At 41.4% G+C, this 18,181-nt stretch overlaps 1 long non-coding RNA gene across 1 annotated transcript; it reads right to left on the bottom strand.

The window, feature by feature from the left end:
- Positions 1-2,369: 2,369 nt before the first annotated feature.
- On the bottom strand, positions 2,370-4,177 carry LOC142846984 (uncharacterized). Its single transcript, XR_012910107.1, has 3 exons — positions 3,947-4,177; positions 3,784-3,867; positions 2,370-3,671 (listed from the first exon to the last, which is right to left on the bottom strand). It is a non-coding gene; the product is annotated as an uncharacterized LOC142846984 (long non-coding RNA).
- Between the last annotated feature and the right edge of the window lie 14,004 nt (positions 4,178-18,181).

Below are 18,181 nucleotides of genomic sequence, written 5' to 3'. Positions count from 1 at the left end.
ATTATCGTAGACTAGATTAATCAGCTGCTGTGTGACTGAGTTTCTCCTTGATGCATTAATTCTTCCTATTGAGCTTAGCGATGAGTTTCCCACTGGAACTCCATGAAGACCTCTGCAGCCATGTGCAAAGTGTTCTTTGATGTCATTCAGTTTACAGTATTTGCTGAGTGTCAAATACATGCCAGAGTAATTGTATCCTCTCCTGGTTTTTATATCCTATTTATTTAGAAAGGAGTTTCTCCTGAGAGTCAGCTCATGACGCCCTTTCCAGTGTCTGAGCCTTTATTTCCCAATAGCTCATAGTTAGAACTTCGAAGTTTGGAATCTTACTGTTACTCATTTCCACGATATAGTACTAATAGTTAGGAAACTGAGGTCATGACTGCTTTGACGGTACATGCCTTAAATCTCAGTGCTCAGGAGACAGAGGCAGGAGGATCTCTGTGAGTTTGAAGCCAGCCTAATCTACATAGCAAGTCCCAGACCAGCCAGAGCTAGTAAGAGCCTGTCTCAAACAAAACAGTCAGAAACCTGAAGTCAGGGTTTATTCCACGTGAATATTTTCTGTAGCATCTGTACCAGAGCCAGACTAATAGCAATTGATTATTTTCTGATTTTATTGAAACCTCAGTTTTTCGCAAAGTAAGCCCAGTTTTAGAATGAACCTTATAAGGTAGAATATAGATGGGTGACATTTATTGATCTTAACTACTTTGTTACAGTCTATGATGTTCACATTTCTTAACCAAAGTGAGATCTTGCGGGACTGGAAAGATGGCTCCATGGTTAAGAGCACCTCTTCCAAAGGTCCTGAGTTCAATTCCCAGCAACCACATGGTGGCTCATAATCATCTGTAATGAGATCTGGTGCCCTCTTCTAGCCTTCAGGCATACATGCAGACAGAACACTGTGTATATAATAAATACATCTTTTTTAAATAGAGATTTTTGGCGGGGGAAGGGTTTGAGACAGGGTTTCTCTATGTAGCTTTTGAAGCTGTCCTGAAACGAGCTCTTGTAGACCACACTGGCCTCAAACCCATGAAGATCCGCCTGCCTCTACCTTCAGAGTGCTCTGGGATTTAAGGCGTGCGCCACCACTGCCTGGCTAAAAAAAAAAAGAGAGAGAGAGAGAGAGAGATCTTGCTAAATGAATTTCGTAAGTTTGACATGACATGAGTTATTTCTTTGTTCCCCATGCTCTTTTAAAATACTGTAACACTTAGCTGTATAAGCTCAGTTTATGTTACAGAACAATGATAATGTGAGACAATGAATCTTCAGAAAATGATTGCTGGATTATATGTGTCGAATCCGATAAAGTAATAATAGCATTCCTACGAAAGAGAAAATGGCCAAGAATTCCAGTGAGAATAAAGAACCATCAATATGCTAATGGAAAAAAATGTTCAGATTAGGGTGGAAGTTGTCTACCATATTTCCAGTATTATTTAAAATTCCACTAGTCTGGGACTAGTGTGTGGGGATACACACACTGATGAAACCCAAACCAGAGACGAATGCTCTCACATAGGAATGAAGTCAGTGCAACTGAAGGTAATTTGTGTATTGGCGCACTCCAGAGAGACAGATCAGTATGAGAGATGTACAGCCACGCACAGTATAACAGCTGCATATGCGATGGCAGCCCCCTGGGATTCTGCTGTTGTTAAACCATAGGCCACCTACCATACATACTGGAATTGACTCACATGGTCACGGAGGCTGGGAAGTCCCCTGGCAGACCGTCTGTGAGCTGGAGCTCCTTGGGTTCTAGCAGCTTGGCTCAGTGTAACTCCGAAGACCTCTGAACCAAGGAAGCTGATGATATGGTCGTCAGCCTGAAGCCAAAAGCCTAAGACTCCAGGGAGGAGGCTAGTGGTGTGAGCTCCAGTGTCCAAAAGTCAGAATCTCAGGTTCTCTCATCCATGAGCAAGGAAGACTGTATTCAGCCCCAGGGGAGACAAACATAGTTCCCTGCTCTCCAGTGCCCTGGCTGACCAGGGGCTGCATGCCACACTAAAGCAGATGTGCCCTATTGGACTTTCAGCAGTCACCTCTGGAAGCATCCTTTCAGACAAGCCTAGTGTCTTCCCATACTTCAGCTCTTCCCTACTTTATTCAAACTGACTCCTTCAATTAACCGTCCTGGTATAAAGGAAGGAATGGGCAGTTTAATAAATAACGCCAGAGATTAGTTTTTGATATGTTTCTATGCCATAAACAAAACAAATTTTTGATTATATACATGCAATTTTTTAAATTACTAAAGAAAATGCCGATATTTATTTTTTGTGACATGTATTACAAAAAATTTCTTAAGTCAAGGACACAGACAGAATCCGTAAAGAATAAGATAAATACAAGTTTATTGAAATAAGGGATTTAGGTATACATCATTAAAAAAGAAGAAGAAGAAAAGAAAAGGCCTACAGTGAAAAGTTAAAGAATTCCAGATGAGGTGGCCCAGCCAGCAGGGGCAGTGGCTGTCAAGACAGTCAACCCCCCTTCCATCTGAAAGGCTACATGGGGCAAGGAGAGAAGTGACGCATGCTAACTGCCCTCCAACCTCCACAGGTGAAACATGGCATGCATGTGCTCCCAAAAAACAAATACATGTAAACAAATAAAGTCGTTACACATAATTGAAGAGAATGGTTCCTGGCTGAAGAGAACAGGATACAGAGAAACAGATGTTGGTGCTGGGTCGGGTATGCAGAAGAGAAGGGCAGCAATATCGCAGTATTCTTTTTTTTTAAATAAATTTTCATTTTATTTTGTTATAGTAAGAATTTTATTGTTGTATGTTTATGGTAAGACTTTTTGTTCCAATGCCAGAAAGCAAATGTAAGCAAGCTTATTTTAATTTTTACCTATGTGCATATGCATGCATATATAATGTATGTATATATGTGTGTTTGTGTGTGTACTGCTAACAAATTCGAAATTAAGCTTGCTGTTGTTGTGTAATAGATGCTAAGTTGGAGAACTGCATTTCTGGCTTATATCCCGAGTCTGCAGCAGACCAGCTTCCCAGTACCGTCTAGGTGCTGACCTAGTCTAATCATTTCAAGGACAGTGCCTGCTTGGTTCCAGCAACCACATGCAAGAATAAATCTGCTCTTTGCATTTTTATCTTCATTTGTGTGGAATTTAACCCAGATTGCACAAAGTTAGCCGTCAATAGGAAGTGCGGAAAGCCGAGCTCTGCTTGAAAAAAAAAAAAAGAAGCTGATACTGTGTGTAAATTGGGAGAGTTCCACCCTGTTTATGTTGAGTGCTGATGCCCTCCCTACGTGTGAACAATTTTAGAATAGCATCAAGAAAGAACATCCCCTTCTCTTCTTTTACCCCCCCCCCATCCCTACATTAAGTATCTTTAGGAACATATGGTATTTCCAAGAAAAAGCCAAGTGAATATCTGAAACAGTAATGTGCCATCCTGCTACCCTGACGGGAATAGAGAAACCCGGGAATCCGACAAGCTCCTAACACAACAACTGTTGCTGCCAACTCCCGTACCCAGGAAGAATCCTCACGTAGGAGAAGGAGGGCTGCGGACGAGGCAGACAGATGGCGGGTGTGAGTCAAAACACTCTGGGGTGCTAGTTCAGTTCGAAGTGCTCTGCCTTGCTGCTGGAGAGACCGGATGTACGAAACCACCTCACCAACTGAACAAGGAGAAAAGATTAGAAACTCACGTCATCAAAACAGATAAAGGAAGACATCCAAAATTAGAAACCAAATTCTGTGGGATCGCTTTTTGATCATTCTCTGGTTTACCTGCTGAGGCCTCCCCCGCGGTTCCCGGGGACACACAGGAGGTGTCTGCTCTCTGTACTTTAGGCCCATCTGACCAGGGACCACCTGTTAGAACGTTACCTGGTGTCATTGCTGCAGAGCAGTGATCCAAGGCCGAGAACTAAGACATTAACCACATCCTTACCTGGCAAGCAGTCCGCACGGTTTTTCCGCCTCACTGTTCAGTTCCGGTGGGGTGGGGGGTGGGAGTGACCAAATCTAACTTTTAGGTGCAAGACACTAGCCCGGGATGGGGGCGGGGATATGTGTTCTCCTATCTGCATAACTGTTTTACATATTGGAAACAAAACAGGATGAGATCAGCTGTAATGAATACACATGTAGTTTTAGAGACGGGCCCTAGGTGGAGCCTCAGTACTGGCGGCGACAAATGGATGAACAAATTGAAAATAAAATAAATCAAGTCCTCCAAAATTTCCATAAGTAACTGTAGCATCTTATGGAGTGATCTGCTTGTCGTTGCTCCAGCACGGCAGACAGCGAGCTATAGCACAGATGCTTTGTTTGTTAGGGATGGCTCTCAGGAGAGCATGCTCAGTCATGGAAAATGAAGACGCATGACGCCATCCTGTCTCAGAGCAGCGAGAATGGGTGAAAAGATCCTCCATCTGTCAGCAGTCTTCTGAGTATCCCTCTTTCCTATAGGACATGAACAAATTTATTTATTAGCATAAAGAATATCTTACCTCGAGCTGGGAGGTGGTGGCACACACCTTTAATCCCATCACTCGAGAGGCAGAGGGAGGTGATCTCTGCAAGTTCGAGGCCAGCCTGGTTCACAAGAGCTAAGTTCAGGACAGGTTCAATAGCTACAGCAAAACCCTGTCTTGAAAAACAAAACAAAACAAGACAAAAAAAATAAGAAATAATCAGAAATATTTTAAGATGATTTATCTTTGTTAAATTATAAACACTAATCCTGAGTAATTTTTTTTCCTATTTGCATGATGTTTTGTTAGTCACCACTGCCAAAAACTTAAAACACTTTATTATTTTTCAGTTATTTTGAGATATAACTGACAAGTAAAAATTGCATACACTCAAGATGTATAATGTAATGATTTGATGTAATCTGACGCCTGTAGACACTGTGAAATTATTGCCATCATCAAATTAATTAGGACAGCCATCCATAGATACGATGATGTTTTGGCAAATCACTTCTTAGATCTTGAAACTTCGCTTGAAGAAATTTATATAATAATACATAAACATGAAGACATAATTATATTCATTGTGCTGTATAAACATAAAGTTAAGATTTTCATGACTAACTGGGAAAGTAGGAAAGCTGAGAACATCTTGCCTAATCCAGAGTCGTTCACAAGCAGGGTCTTCTGAGTCTGTAGTTAAAATCCAGGGCATTCTGACAGAGTTTTAATTGAATTTTCTTAAATTTTTCTATCACAAATTATTTTTTTGTTTGCTTTTTAGAAAATATTGTGTTTTGGTGGCTGACTGTGACGGTGCATGCCTGCTGTCCAAGCTAGTCAGGAGGCGGAGGCAGGAGGATCATTTGAGCTGAAGAGTTCAAAGTCAGCCTGGGCAACATAGTAGACCCTATTTCAAAATAACAATATAATATTGTTGAAGTTAACAAATTTTGAGTAGTTCTCAAATTTTGCTCTTAAAGTGGCTGTTTTCGTCATTGACTCCTGTTCTCTCTATGGTCTGGGATTACCTCCACATACCTCTAGCTGAAATTGCTTTTGCTTTAACTTTGAACTTTGGCAACAAACCATAATAATGTAAGCATCATGTGGAGCTTTGCCTAAAATGGACATCAGTTGTTTTTCATGCCTATGCGGGAACTTAGTTGTTTTCTCACAATGTATGGCAAACACAGCCAAATATCATTTACATAAATCAGTGCTTTCCAATTTAGATGGTTCTGTCTACAGTATACCTTGTTTTGTTTTCAATTTGTTTAATGATTTGTAATTGCAGTTCAGTGTAGTTGGTCTCTGTGGTACTCACTCCTAAATTATTTTATTCACTTAGATGCATCATCCCAGCACAGATGTCCACAACATCACAGATGGCTGACAGGTCCGTAGTAGAGCTGTGAGCTACAACAATGATTTTCAAGGCAAGATGTGCCCTCTAATGCAATAATAGCATGGGGGTAGCCAACCCCTTTCAGTTGGACTTGAGGCCCACTCCATAAGAGGGAATTCACTCCTGGTTCTGCACACCTCATCAGAAGCCTACAGCTAAAGTGATCACAGGCTGTCTTGGAGAACCTACTATTACTGTTTTGCTAAATGGCCACATTTTCAACCTGCCATCAAAATGCTTATCCCTACAGATTAGTGCTGCACCGAACTGTCATTAGGGAAGTTTCTTAGTGTAGTAGGTAGTAATAAATGCAGAAATCCGTATCTGGCTGAAGGAACCAGAGTGATACAGTCAAATGCGTGGCCCTGAGTGGGACAGCTGTATCACTCACTCCTCACCCCTCAAGGCTCAGGAGACATGGCAGTGGAGAGGGCGGGAAGAATGCAGGAGCCAGAGGATGAGGATGGGGAGGTGTGTAGCACAAAAGATGTCTTCTGGATGTGCATAGCTGACGGATGCACTCATGAAGTCCCTGCAGCTGTGTGCATCTGCACACAACCAACTTTAGACCCTTCAACATTCCATCACAGGTAGGGAAGGGGCCAGTAAGGCTCCACCCTTTCCTGGAGAGGTGCCATTTTCTTCAAGGGTGTAGACTGATTAGTTGCCCATGCTTGAGTAAATAGCCTCCCATGTGTATTCAGTCAAGAAATTCTGGTTAAAGCCAGGGACCACACACATAAGAAGACGTGGAAGTGGAGGGAGGGTTGTTGTGAAGAAGTTGCAAAGGAGACTGGAGGAAATGAGAAAGGGGGAGTGGGCTTGAAATGACTAATATTCAGTATGTATGAAACAATAAAAAACAAGTTTTAACACTTAGTGCTGATTTTCTCTTCTCTTTCCCCTTCTCCTTCCTTCTTTTCTTTAGAAGTTGACTTTTTAATTATCCACTATTTCCAATCATTAAGAAGGACATTGTGATCACGTCTGTGTATACAGTGTGAGTATGTATCACCAGTCTCAAACTGTTAGACATTACCAATGTTTAACAAGTTGTAAGTGTTGATAACTGTCCCCTCAACTTCAACATGGGATTGATACTCAGAACTTTGTGTTTCTCTTCACACATACATGTTTTAGATTACAGCACATATGTATTCTTCATTAATTAAAATGTAATACATTGAATGCTTCTAACTTAATGTAACTGATTATAAAATACTATAGTTTGGGTGTTTTAAGTCCCTAGAGAAATGTGTATTAAATTAGGTGTGGTCCTGAGGGAAAATCTTTAGAAGGAAAGGTCCAGTGGGAGAGTAGGTCATTGCAAGAGTGCATGCAAGGGGATTGTGGGATACCAGCTACCTCCTCTTCCTTCTTTGCTTCCTGGCAATGAAATGAAAAGTTCCTGGCATTGCTCTCTTATGCCCTCGGGGGTCATGGGCTGCAAACTCTATAAGTACGATCCAAAGTAAATTTTTTGTCCATATAAATTTATTGTCTTAAGTGTTTTATAATAGAAATAGAAAACTGACTAATATATATATTCTGCAATTTTCTCTTTTCCAAAATTAAGTAAGATTTTTACATAATGATACAGGTATCCCCAGCCATCCTTATTTACAGTAAACTTTTTATTTCAGAACAGTTTTATACTCCAGGAGAAACTATAGAATAGAGATTTCTAATACACCATTCCCTCAACTTTGCCTGGTACAGAACCCAACCCAGAGCACCAGTTGCACTGAGATCATTCCTCCCTGCCCCATGTCGTATGCCCACATCAATATGTATGTCTCCATTTTTACGCTGATAAATACTTAGCCTGTTTCTAACTTTCATTATTACACCTGGTGGCATCGTGTGTCTATGTGCGACTTCTCTGTGCACACCTGGGCTCATCGAGGAGGTTATCATAGTGTGGTCGCAGACACTGGAAAGCTCCCACTGTTCCAAGTTTTTTCCAGCTCTTAGCACTGCCAGGCTACATTTTAAACCAAGGCTATGGGTCTGAAATAACATCAGTAACTTCTGTATTTTGATTTTCATTTCTGTTAATACTGGTAAGTACGTAGCTGGGTTTCTAAGACAGTATCTCAGGCAAAGATATCAAAATGAGAGGTGCTGGCCCTTACAGAGCTGTCCCTGAAGGAGTGGGACATTGGCTTCACTACACTGCACTGTTCTAAGCAGTGAAGGGAAGGAAAAGGAGTCCCCACAGGAAGGGAAGGATGTCAGACAACTGCAGCTACCCCTCATTAACCACAAGGACCATGTGGAGAGGTATTATGTTGTCCTATTCTTTCAAATCATTGATAGTCATACTAATGTTTGTTTGATCCATCCCTGAGAGCTGTGTTAAAATGTCCCAGATTATGTGGGTAGGTTTGTTATACATGCTTATAATGTTCTCATTTTTATAACATATTGTGAACTTAAGAAGATAGGTTTGAAGCCAGATGGAAGGCAAGAAGATTGTGACTTCATGGAGAGCTAATAGGAAGAGAGGAGAGAAAGAGGGTGGTCATAGATGTGTATTTGTTTAGAATGCTTTAGTTTTCCTGTGTGATGTACTTTCTCATGTTGCATGATAATATCAACCAATCATCAGTAATTTATTCTTTCCCCAGTTTATTCTATCTTTAGCTGTATTTATTTGTATTTTATGTGTATAAATGTTTTGTTTGTTTGTGTATCTGTGTACCACATGTCATGCCCAATGCTCTCAGAGAACAGAAGAGGGTATTGGATCACCTAAAACTAGAGTTATGAATGGTTGTGAGGCACCAAACCCAGATCCTTGGCAAGGGCAGCTAGTGCTCTTAACTGCTGAGCTAGCTCTCCACTCTTTCCCAGTTTATTCTTGGTTTCCTACAGGGAAAAAAGTTAATTCTGATCTCAAATATGTTTCTTAGAAAACAAATCATTTGGGGACCTTTCAAATCATGCCTTTTTACTTAAAATTACCCTTTTGTATATTAATATAAATTTAACAGCTTTGTTTTGATTTCATTATAATGTTTCCCTTTGTTTTAGAAAATCCCCACATAGCTGAATTATTAACTATTTTCTGATATTAATTCTCAACACGCCCATGTCTAATTAGACTAAATTCATTTCCAATCGTTCTGTGGCTGTTTGGATTCATCTCCAGCAGGTCCATTTCACTCAGCCTACATTTATGCCACTGATTTTATTTTCAGATTTCTCAAATATTTTTATTTTTTAAGCTAAGGAAGTAAAAATTCCCTATCTGCCCGCCTAGCGGTTGCCCTCCATGTTTCAAAGCATAGCTACATTACTAGCAAAGCTACAGCCAAGCCCCATGATAGCCTCTCCTCTAAAAAACACAAAGTTTCTAATGTCTTAACTCCAAGCATTTCATATTATGCAAGCTATTTTTATCTAGTATTGCGGTTACATTTTTTAAAAGCAACTCTCCAAATTAGTCGTCACAAATAGTATTCTTTTATGAATCATTTTGTTGAGGCTTGAACATATTCTAACGCCCTCTGGAAACATAAATATTTCTTGACTCTCACTGTACCTCTGATTCCAATTTCCTTCTTCCTGGCATGTATCTTTTAGATGTGCTTATGTGAGGATTTATTGGTCAAAACTCTGAGATTTGGCTCATTTGGACAAGTTTGCAGTCACTGTCTCTCTTGGTAGCGGAGGTGAGCACATACGTTTCTATGGGCAGACTTTCTTCTCACTTGCAGGATGGTTTATTGTCTTCTTTAGCTGTTATGAAAAAGTCATTTTCAGGTTCAATTGACAGTCTACTTTTTTTTGTCTGTTTTTAAGACCTTTTCTTTATTTGCTTTTTATTTTTGTTTGTTTTGTTAAACTGATTTTATTGAGGTTGAATTTACATACAGTAAAATGTCCTCATGCAAAATATACATGTTGATAAGCTTTAAAAATTCATAAACCCATGAAGCTATCACCACAACTGAAATTTATAATACCCTCATAATCCAGATGTTTATCTGTTGCTCTTTCTAATGCATTCCATACCCCCAAACCTCATTTCTCCCTCTATAGACCTGTAAATTAGAATATACTTTCCTAGACTTTTCTATAAACTTGTATAATCATATTGTATGTCTTTTATTGGTCTCATAATGTACTTGAGAATCATCCTTTTTATTACAAGTAACAAAGTACACTTTCTAGTAAAATTTGTAGTTTTATCTTTTACATTTCTGAAAATTTAATTTAACAGAGTAATATCTATCTAACTGTCTGTCTGTCTCTGGAATTTGCTGCCTATTGTCTAACATCATTGTAGAGGAAAAATATCAAAACCAAAGTTATCTTGATCCATGAAAATCCTTGGGAATTGACCATATAACTTTATGTTTTTGAACATTCTATTTGTTCCATTGATCCATGTATTTAGCCCCAAGCCTTCTTACTGTAGCTTTATTGTAAGTCTTGGTCAGGCGGTAAAATTTCTTATCCGCTATCCCCATCTAAGTTAAGGTTACTATTACTGTGATGAAAATGATAACCAAAGCAACTTGGGGAGGAAAGGGTTTATTCAGCTTATGCTTCCACATAGTTCATCATCAAAGGAAGTCAGGACAGGATTTCAAATAGGACAGGAACCTGGAAGCAGAAGTTGATGCATAAACTATGGAAAAGTGCTGCTTACTGACTTGCTCCCCATGGCTTTCTCAGCCTGCTTTTTATAGAAGCCAGGACCATCAGCCAAAGGATGACACCACCATAATGAGCTAGGCCTTCCCCCATTAGTCACTAATTAAGATAATACCCTGCAGGCTTGCCTATAGCCTTACCTCATGGAGATACGTTCTTAATTGAGATTCTGTCTTAGGGTTTATATTGCTGTGAAGAGACACCATGACCAAGGCAACTCATCAAGGAAAACATTCAATTGGGGCTTGCTTACAGTTCATAGGCTTAGTCCATTATCTTCATGGTAGGTGGCATGCAGGCAAACAATGCTAGAGAAGGAGCTGAGAGTTCTACATCTTGATCCACAGGCAATAGGAAGTAAACTGAGTGCCACACTATATATAGCTTGAGCATAGGAGACTCAAAGCCCATCCGCACAGTGACAGACTTCCTACTCCAACAAAGCCATATGCCCTAGTGCTGCCACTCCTTGTAGGAGCCACTTTCTTTCAAACCACCACAGGTTCCCTCCTTTCTGATAGCTGTAACTGTGTCAAGTTGACATAAAACATCCTGCCCCTATAGCACTGGGACACTGCTCTGACAAACCTCATTCTTTCCTACCTTGGAAATGTCAGAAAGATTGTATATAATTTGATGGACTGAATTTGCTTATAGAACTTTCTTAAAACCAGTGAGCCATGATGAAGTAATCTAGCTTTCCAGTTTTCTCAAGATGACAGGAAATGGAATAGAAGTCCAATGGCCAACCCCTGAATGGCCACTGCTTGCCCTTTGTGGAGGGAGGGCTTGTTCAGCAAAACTAGTGTAGATCAGGCTGTTTGATTAATCAGAAAAAGGTACCAGCTATTTCTATAAGATACAGATTCACTCTTCTCTAAATTAGGGCAATAGCTACCTGGCTGCTAAATTAGGGTGTACCCTCCTCCAACAAGGCTGTAGATATAACATGACATGGGCTTCTCTATAGACTCCACAATTGCTGCTCATTCTTGCTTTTCCACTGTCATAGCGCTGAAAGAACTCAAAGGCATAATTTGTGAGCCAGTAGCTTACCTTCTCAATTTTCTAAGAGCTGTTTTCTTGATTTCAATAAATCCCTTAGTTGAAAGATGATGTAGGGTGTCCTTCTGTAGTATATGTGTTGCTCTTATTGGTTGATGAATAAAGCATTTTGGTCAATGGCTAAGCAGAGTAAAGCCAGGTGGGAAATCTGAACAGAGATATATAGAAAGAGTAGCAGATATCATGTAGCTCAGAAGGAGACAGACACACGAATCTTACTGGTAGGCCACAGCTGACAATACACAGATCGATAGAAATGAGTTAATTTAAGGTATAAGAGCTAGGTAGGAATATGCCTAAGCCATTGGCCAAACAGTGTTGTAATTATTATTATTTGGTTCTAGGTGGCCAGGAACTAAAGAGCAGTCTCTGCTTATAGAAAGAAAATTACCTTCAAAGTCTTAAAGATGTATTATCTCAAATTAGACTGAATATGATATTATTTCAATTTATGCCAAAACCACTTGAGGAATGGTATCATCAGAAAGGGTTATTTGGAGGTCTGGGGAGATGGCTTAGTGGACAAAATGTTTGCTGTATAATCATGAGTATCAAATTCAGATCCCCAGAACCCATGTAAGGGCTGTGTGTATTAGTCCATGCCTGTAATCCCATAATTGGCTAGGCAGAAACAGGTGGATCCTGGAGCCCATAGCTAGTCTTGTTGAATCAGTGAGCTTCGGGTTCTCTAAAGGACCCTGTGATGGATAATCATGGTTCATCTGGAATGAACTAAAACCCAAACATCTGTGCGCAAGTGTGAGGAATTTTCCTTGGTAAAATTATTTGAGGTAGAAGATACATCCTAAATCAGGACCATCTGAGGTCAGAAAACCCACCCTAAATCTGAGCTACACCTAAAAGAATACAGAAGAAGAAAGTTTTTGGCTTTTTATCTGCTTTCTCTCACTCTGGTGAGCAAGTTCACCTATTCTGTTCCCCAGACATGCCTTTGCTGGTGTTAAAACCTACTTCCTCAGAATTCCAATGTAGACTGAAAGCCAGCAGCTGTCTAGGACTTCCCTGGGACTCTAGTACCAAGTTGGGACTGCTGAGACATTCAGTCTCGTGAGCTAGACAGCTCCCAGATCCTTGGCCTTTCTGTAAGGAGATAGCCACTGTAGAGAATCCTGGCAAACACAGACACTGTTTCAAAAAATAAACCAGAGAAAAAGACACTTGATGTCTACCTCTGACCTTCACATACGTGAATGAGTTCCCGTGAGCACATACACAAACACAATGCATATACATCTCTCACAAATAAACACACACAGAGAAAGAGAGAGGGAGAGACAGATAGACAGAGAGAGCCATTTGGCTTGTCTTCCCTCTCATGAAAGAAACCACAAAGATCCTCTTAGGAAAGACTTCCTTCAGATTCTGAGCCTGGAAATTAGCCTTAGATGAACCCGACTAAACACATCTCAGAGTAACCGTTATCATCTATCAGCTTCTACATTTCCCCACAATGTATAACATTCCCCTCATTTCTCTTTGCTCCACTAAAATTCCCTACCATGTTTTCACCAGCTTGATAGGCTAGAACTGTGACCCTGGGCCACGCCCATTCTCAAGACTCCGGACAAGATGGGATATGGTAGAGTAGGACAGATATTTATTCAATACAGCTACACTGAGGTGGGACAGGAGGACCAGCATCTTAACCCTAGATCCTGGAGTTAGACAGGAGGACCAGCATCATAACCCTATATCCTTGAATCAGATATGAGGTTGAGATGTTATAGGGTAAGGATGAAGGAAATAGGCTTAGTCCTATTGTTTTGGTAAAGCTGTAATTAATTTTATAACATGGTTTGTGCATCAATACCACAGTTACTCTCCTTTTCTGTATTCAGCTACCAAAGCTGGAAGGTTTATGTGGACAGGGGGACTAAAAGAACAGCCAATAGCTGGGTCCATAGCCTTGAAGGCTCAACTAGGTCACAGGGAACTGACTACAAGTCACCTCTCAAAGGGTTCTAAAACTCTGGTAAGTGACCTGTCCCTTTGATCAGAGAAGTCATGGAGACCCAGAGGTTGGACTCTGGGTCTATTATACAAAGAAAAGAGTCAGCACGAAAGGAAGAATCCTCAATGCTGCCAAAGGAAGTCCAGTCAGAAGGGCCATGACCTCTTCCAGTAAATGGTAGAACTGGGAAAATGAAATCCAAAGGACCCAGGAGCTCCTCCACATCCAAAGTCACTCCTGAAGTCAAAAAACATCAACTGCACTTGACAGTAAAAAGAAAATGGGTCACCTGCATGGTCTTCAAAACCCAATAAGAAAACATAGTCAAAGCTAAAACAATCGATGTTCTTTTAACAGTCCAACAATTCGTGTTCCCCAGACATTAGGCTCAAGTCCATCTGAAATGTTATATAGAAAACCATTTCTCACAAGTGATTTTTTTTCTCACAATAAACTGCTGCCCAGATACAGAACATCATAGCTTTGGTTCAATTTTAACACCTTAGCACCTACATGGGGCCAACATGGAGAGACAGACCAATTATTAGTCTAACATGAGGACCGAAAGATGGTGAAATCGCCTTTCTCTAGACTCCACTGGTTGGATCCTCCAGCTTGTCCCCTGTATGATCCAGAAAGCCCTATTCAGCCCCCTCTCCCTCCAAACCTTGACATCTTAGCTCTGAACAGAGGAATGGTGCCACAAAGCCCAGTTCCACACTCTCGGTGGTTACTGCAGCTTTCTCCTGCAAAGTTGCTAGACACCCAATTTCCCCACCTAAGTACTAAGCTTTTGACCATACTTGGGCACAAACCCAGATTATCGCAGACACATCAACACCCCTTGCCTTCAACTCATAAAATCTCCCTGCTTTTGTTTTGGCGAAGTGGGGGCATGACTACTCTGACCTCAATCTCTAGGACTGGAGACACTGCCCACGATTTGCTCTGCTCAAATAATCCTGTTGTTATATCTTTTCAGTTTGGCTCGATCTGACTCTCTCTCTCTCTCTCTGTCTGTCTCTCTCTCTCTCTCTCTCTCTCTCTCTCTCTGTCTGTCTCTCTCTCTCTCTGTCTCACTCTGTCTCTATCTCTCTGTCTCTCTCTCTGTGTCTCTCTCTGTCTCTCTCTGTCTCTGTCTCTCTCTCTGTCTCTCTCTCTCTCTCTCTCTGTGTGTGTGTGTGTGTGTGTGTGTGTGTGTGTGTGTGTGTGTGTGTGCGTGCAGAGAAACCTATTAGTGAGGGTGGGGTTGGGGAGCAGAAAGCCTATTACCCACCTGGGAGGGACTTCACACTGAGATCCCAGCCACTTCCTCAGCTGTCAGCATGCCTGACAGTAAATCCTGGGTTTATCACCCTTGAGGCCAGACCAGGGAAAACCTGGGGAGGATCCCAGTAAGCCAGACACAGGTGGATGTCCGTGTGAGCCTTTGGAAGGATTGTACAGGGCTCTGGTATTTTAAACTGCCCTTTGTTCTGGATTCTCCTGGTTCTCTGCCTAGGGTTGTCATGCTGAACTTTTATATGAGCTTATTCCTGCTCCCAGCAGGATGGATTTATTATCTCTGCCAAGGGGCCCAACTTCACTTCTCCCTGATTTTTCTCTAGCTTTTAATCTGCCCACTTATCTCTAGCCAGAAAAAAACTACTTTCTTGTTTCTCCTGGCTTTTATACAAATGCAACCATGGATACTCTGCTGAGGTTCCTTAGATCGGACCACTGGAGGGGTGCCCCGACTGCCACACCTGAATACCCAACTCAGCTCAAAGAAGCCAGATTAGTCATTGCTACAACTCCATAAAGGTAGGAAGGGGCTTGTCTTTGGTCAGGAAGGCCAGAAACATTCCAGGCAGAGACAGTGATTTATATCCTGGCATTCCTTGACACCCACAGGAATCCACACATGACACAGGACCTGCAAAGAACCATAGACTGGTTCCAAGAACAGTTCACTCTGCAGAAAGACCCAGGTGCCCCACTTTGGCCCTTTCAATTTCTCAGTGGTCTTGCTGAAAATGTCCCTAAGTATGTATGAAAAAAGGGGCTTGAGAATAACGCTTTAGTTTACCGTCCCTTTTATCTGAGACCAAGCCTGTGGGTGTCATGGAGCTTTATGACCCAAGAACTGCCTCTGTGATGAGTAATCTAAGGAAGTATTTGGAACTTGGATCTCCAGGCAGTAATTCTAGTGTACTCTGAATTAGCAGAAGCTAGAACCTGCACCTCAGGGTGGAAGACCCCAAACAGCTGAGATGAGGCTATGCATTGGGTCACTATTTTCTCTAAAGTTTCTCTCTCAGAGGTCCCCTCTACACAGTCATGGTACTCATAAGTTACTCAGCCTATTTAGATACTTCTCTTAACACAGCTAACCAGCAAATTCACGTGAGAGCGAGCCGTCAGTTTGGCCCCTTTTCAGCTCTTTGGAGTTCTTGATATTGTTCATGGAGTTTGGGACGACATGGTCCTTTAGCATCCATGGATGTTTTTGAAGTTTGCTTTGCGGATTGCTATCAAATTTCTGATCAGTAACCCCAAAAGTCTAAAAAGGTTCTTTTTTTTAAGTGTTATCTATACAAATAAAGACATTTTTTATTTTGAGTAACTTTACATTTTATGTAAAATGTCAGTTGACAAGAACATGTCTAAAAATGATGGTTTCATTAAAAAATGTGGATTTGCCTCTGTGTTCTGAGTTTGTATTACTGGTCCAGACAATATTGGCCTTTTAAAAAATGTATTTATTTTTATTTTGTGTTTGAGTGTTTGCCTACATGTATGTATCTATGTGTACTATATATATCCCTGATATCCTCAGAGGTCAGAAGAAGACATATGATTCCCTGGAACAGGAATTACAGAGCTATATGAACCACCATGTTGGTAATGGGCACTGAACCCAGGTCCTTGTCAAGAGCAGCAAATGCTCTTACCTGTTGAGTCTCCTCTCCAGTCTCCGTTACTGACAGTTTAGAGAACATTTGGAAAAATATGAACAAGTCTACTACAATAGTATTTTTGGACCACACATGAATACAGTGAAACCCTGACCCTCTGTGTAATGGTATTAGGGGATGAGCCAAAACTTGGCCCCAGTGTAATAATATTTAGGAGTGAGCCTTTGTGGAAAGACAACTCCCTTCCCCTGTTACCATGTGACAGCAAAGCAAGGACATGGCTGTCCATTAACCAGACATGAACCCTTATCACACATCAACACTTCTGGGACCTTGATCTTGGACTTAACAGGTACCAGAAACATGGATAGGCACCCTGTTGTTTAGAAGACACACAGCATATGAGATTCTTTCAACCTAGGCAGCCACTTAGCATTTTGACAGAGACAGCATTTTAAGATGATCAAGCTCTTGCCTAACAAATCCTCAGTGTGACTGGGCATGTCTAAATTTAAGGACTGGAAAATATTAATGGTTGGAGAATCAGAATTCAAGTCCCCAACCTCTCACCTACTAAGGGCATTCCTTCTGCTATTTCTAACCAGATGCTCCTTAGGCCCAACACAGACAAACCCAAACTCAACAACAGCTGGACTGAACAGTTTGGGAGGAGGGTCTTTACAATGGTATAAAAATGATAGGCATTTAGTAGAAACCATGCTTCCAGATTTTCCGTTTTGACTGAGCAAGCAATACGTGGCAAGAAAATCTTGTGGCACCATGAGGTCACAAGTGGCATCAAAATAGCACTACATTAGAGTTACTATGCCGTGAGTTTGGGAGGTTGGATGTGTTCCATGCGTTTTTTGACTTAAGCTGTTTCCAACTTACTGTTGGGCATAGAATTGCCTTGTAAATTAAGGAGCATCTGTAGGCGCAGAGGAGGGGAGCCTGCTGACCTCACTCATCCTTTTTCCTTGGTCAAACACATTCAGTACACTTGAAACACATTCAATACACTGGGCATTGGAGGGACCTGCACTGGGGAGAGAGCCTCATTCTGGAAGAAGAGTCTTGATCAGTTGGCAAAAGGGCGGAGACATTTTGGAGCACACATTCCTAAGGACATACTCAGAGGACCATCAGAAATTCCTGTCGTCGAAGCCCCAGGAGTAACCCCACTGTCTCCCAGGGCCCCATTCCTTGACTCTCTCTCCCCTGCATGCTCCACTACATTCGATCCACGATGACTGATACACAGTATCCGCCTATTTACCCTAGCCAGAGGCCAGACATGTCAGATGCTCTGTGTGTGCCACAACCCATCGGTATGGAAAAGCACATGGACACCTTGTCAGTGGAGGATGTGGTTAGCTTCATCTGTTAACTTAACACAACCTAGGGTCACCAAGAAAGAAGGAACCTCAACTGAAGAACTGCCTCCGTCAAAGTAGTCTGTGGTCATATCTGGGCGTATTTTCTTGGTTGCTAATTTATGTGTTAGGGCCCAGCCTGTCTTGGGAAGTATGATCCCTAAGCCCTTGGGTAGCTGAACAAAAACAAGAAACAAGCAAGCAAGTAGCATTCCTTTATTTCCTCTGCTTTGTTTCTGCCTTCAGGCTCCTGCCTTGAACTCCTGCCCTGGCTTCCCTAGATGATGGGCTGTAACTATAAGCTTAAATAAACTCTTTCCTCCTGTGTT

Source organism: Microtus pennsylvanicus, chromosome 3 (assembly GCF_037038515.1).
Source record: "Microtus pennsylvanicus isolate mMicPen1 chromosome 3, mMicPen1.hap1, whole genome shotgun sequence".
Classification (NCBI taxonomy): Eukaryota; Metazoa; Chordata; class Mammalia; order Rodentia; family Cricetidae; genus Microtus; species Microtus pennsylvanicus.
This window is presented reverse-complemented; position numbering and strand designations above follow the sequence as displayed.